Source organism: Podarcis gaigeae (genome assembly GCF_964106915.1).
Source record: "Podarcis gaigeae genome assembly, chromosome: 3".
NCBI classification, from domain to species: Eukaryota; Metazoa; Chordata; class Lepidosauria; order Squamata; family Lacertidae; genus Podarcis; species Podarcis gaigeae.
In genome coordinates, this window is record NC_139680.1 from 1,176,156 (window position 1) to 1,180,067 (window position 3,912).

Genomic DNA, 3,912 nt, shown 5'->3' on the forward strand with positions numbered 1-3,912 from the left:
TTAAAAAAGCAGCTCGGTTTTTAAAGGTGCCTGGTGCAAAAGGTGCCTAGACCTATTGGTATTCAGTTTGGCTGCATTTTACCACACCTGCAAATTCCATCCAATTCTGACATAAAGAGGAAAAGCTGCTCTCAGATTTTCTTGTAACAGTGAATGGGGATGCATGAAGCTTCTGTTTTTCTAAATTAGGATTTTGACTCCAAGCCAAATCAAGCTGCCTCTAAACAACCAAATTAGGCTGTTTTCCAAATCATTTAATTAAGGTTTGAACAGAAACTTGGTGCACACCTGGTTTCAATGCCCCATCGGCTCTCCTTTCAGTAGAGACAGGTAGGGTTATAGGCAGATTACATTTTGTTAGGAGTAATGCATTAGTTTAAGCAACTCATGTAGCCTCCTATTCACTCGAGAAAAAAAAGAGAGAGAGAGAGAGAGAGAGAGAGAGAGAGAGAGAGAGAGAGAGAGAGAGAAGCCCACTGGAAGTAAGCCATAAGTAGACCCAGGAAGGGTTACAATCCAAGGGAGGACCCCATGGTTCAAGTAGCCAGGCAAGAGCCATAATGGTATAAGCAAAGAAGTTGCTCTGTACCAGAGGGCAAATGGATGGGTGCCCTCCCTCACCTGGCAAGTGGTAAGAAAGACAATAGCAGGATGACGTTGTGTGAGCTGGGCTAAGAAGCCAGAGAGGGAGAGCCATGCTTGATTTCTGCTGAAATCCAAGGCTGTGACTTTGGGAGAAGCAAAACCTTCTGGGGTGTCAGTGCTGTGGGCCCCTCCATCATAGCCTCAAGTTGCATATATGTGTAAATAAACCAGATATCATAAAAATACCTGGGAAATGCCTCAAACCCCTGGAATCTCGCACTGCTTAGAGATGGGGGTGGCATGCAACACTTGCATTAAAGTACAGTGGTACCTTGGTTTGCATAACGTCTTGGTTTGCATACGTCTTGGATTACAAACACATCAAACTCGGAAGTGTGTGTTTGCAACCTGTTTTTGGATTACAACCCCCCCTTTTTTATTACGAACAAATGTTTTTTGGAGGCCCCATTGGCGAAAGCGTGTCTTGGGTTACAACCTGTTTTGGTTTACAAATGGACCTCCGGAGCAGATTATGGTTGTAAACCAAGGTACCACTGTACACTGGATACTGGGTACTTTGGTGTGTCACTTAACACAATCAAATGCTTAATAACACTTGGAATGTTATGGAACATGGAGCCAGAGTTCTGTGGCACATTGGAGTCTAGACTAGTAGCATCTCGTGTTAAGTCTTGGGTCAGATCTAGTTCTGATAAATTTGAATATTTCCTGTATTGGTTTCACATTTTGGTTAAAACTGTACAGGATTGCATTTAGCAGTTTAAAGTTTGCAATAATTAATTGTTAGAACTGAAGGTTTACAATTCATAACCACAGTAGAGCAAATTGTAAAATATTCATAGGATTATGCTTCGCTGCCTAACCTAAACTATGCAAGAGGTGGATTATTAGAATTCAGAGAATAGGATTTAAAAGCATATGTCTTATTAAACATTCCTATAGCACTGATCCAAGCTTCAATAGGTGCTCAACCTGCAACGAAACAGGTTTAGGCCTGAAGGGCTAAGGAAAAGTGTCAGTGCCTTAGTGCTATGCTGTAAACATATGTAGGCAATAATGTCAGGCTGTAGAAAGCCTCTCCATCTTCCATGGTGCGGATGTTATTCCTCACAATTTGTGTCAAGGGCAGGGTTGGGGGCGAAATTCATTCAGTTTGCATTTTAATGCAAATCTACCTAATTCACACTTCACAAAATAGCAAAAGAACTTTGAAGTTTGCACTCTTCTGAATGTTGTGGTGCAGCTCTCCCACCCAAGTGTGTACAGAAGTGGTGAACATAAAGTACAGTGGTACCTCGGGTTAAGTACTGAATTCATTCCGGCGGTCCGTTCTTAACCTGAAACTGTTCTTAACCTGAAGCACCACTTCAGCTAATGGGGCCTCCCGCTGCCGCCGGAGCACAATTTCTGTTCTCATCCTGAAGCAAAGTTCTTAACCCGAGGTACTATTTCTGGGTTAGCGGAGTCCGTAACCTGAAGCATATGTAACCCAAGGTACCACTGTACAAAACTACACAGCATTGGAGGAAACTAATTGCAAAAATGACAGCATTATGCAAAATTGTGCCTAAACATTCATTTATAAGGAGAAATGTGGAAGTTATAAGGAGAAAGGGATGCAGAAATGGGGCAAACTAGGATTACAGTTGGAAAACAAAAAACTGTAAGAATCCAAAACTGACAGATTCCTCCATTCCTAGTCATAGATCTGTGCCCAGAGCAAAGTCATAGCAAGAGCCACTGAATCCCAATTTGGATTAAAAATAAACCAGATTATTCTTACAAGTGTGAAAATGGCACCAAGGAGTATAATTGCTTGAATTGCTAAAAGAAGATGATTAGTTGTGTATCTAGGACAAAATCAACAATTCAGCAAATGGAATAATTTCAGCAATACAAAACAAATAATTTAGACTTAAGTACGTAAGTACAGAGCAAAAAGCAATAGACGATGTTTTTTGGTTGTTATGTACTGAGTTGAATAGGATCCAAACTGCAGCAGTCTGATTGGTCCTAGAACAATAGGATCCAAATTGCAGCAGTCTGATTGGTCCTAGAACAATGCAGCAGTATGATTGGTTGGCAGGAACCCACCCAATCATGCTCCAGATATAAGTGAATCCACAACCTGATTGGCTTACAGTAGAATTCCAGAATTAGCCAATCATGTGCAGCCCATTGTGTAAATAATGTATATAAAGCAGATAGTTTGAGGGGACTTTCATTCATTCCTCCTCACCACTATGAGCTGAATAAAGAGCATGAAATCACTTTGCGACTCTGAGTATATTTCACTGGTGCTTGTTACAGATAGGTAGCCGTGTTGGTCTGCCATAGTCAAAACAAAAAAAATTCCTTCCAGTAGCACCTTAAAGAGCAACTAAGTTAGTTCTTGGTATGAGCTTTCGTTTGCATGCACACTTCTTCAGATACACACAGTGTATCTGAAGCTCATATCAAGAACTAACTTAGTTGGTCTTTAAGGTGCTACTGGAAGGAATTTTTTTTGTTTTCACTGGTGCTGGTCTCATTGCCCTCCGAGGAGCTCAGAGCATCTCCCCAGGCTAGATGGTTTGCAGAGGAGGCGGCAGCAGCAGCAGCAGCAGCTGCAGGGAAATGCTGGGCGGGCGATGATGGCGAGTCCTCTTCTGTGGCCTCCCGAGGCTGCTCTGTGGCTCTGCTGGCCTCACCTTCGGGAGACGTATAGAGCTATGGTGTAAGTCTCTCTGCTTTCCATATATCACCCACAACTCTGCCCCATTTCGCCTGCTCTGCAGAGGGCGCTTTGTTGGCGTAGAAGATGCAGGGCCAGAGTGCTCTGACAGCACAGCCAAAGGTTGCTTTTGCATATTTCCATGGCAGTGGCAGATTATTATTATTATTACGCATGCGCGCGCACATACTTAGAATTCTGCCCTAAATTCGTTTGAACTGGAAAGTTTTAGGGATAACAAGGGTCATCTAGTCCAACCCCCGACCATGCAGGGATCTTTTGCCCAGTGTGGGGCACGAGGGACTAAAATTTGCATCAAAACGCAGCAGTGTTTAGATAGGGCACGCAGCACGTATTTAGGGTTGGAAGGAGTGTGAGCACATTCAATTTTCTGTAGCAGCTTTGAAATGGTGCACCGATATCTCTGATCCGTTCAGGGCGCGCCAGAGAGAGTTTCTCTGTTTCCTGCAAACTTTCACAAGTCAATTCTTTGTCACAAGTAGAATTTTTAATCTACAGCTTGCTATTTTTTGTTTGTTTTAGATTAGAAAAGCGTCGGAGATGAAAGTCCGGTGTCTGGGGCACCCACGTCT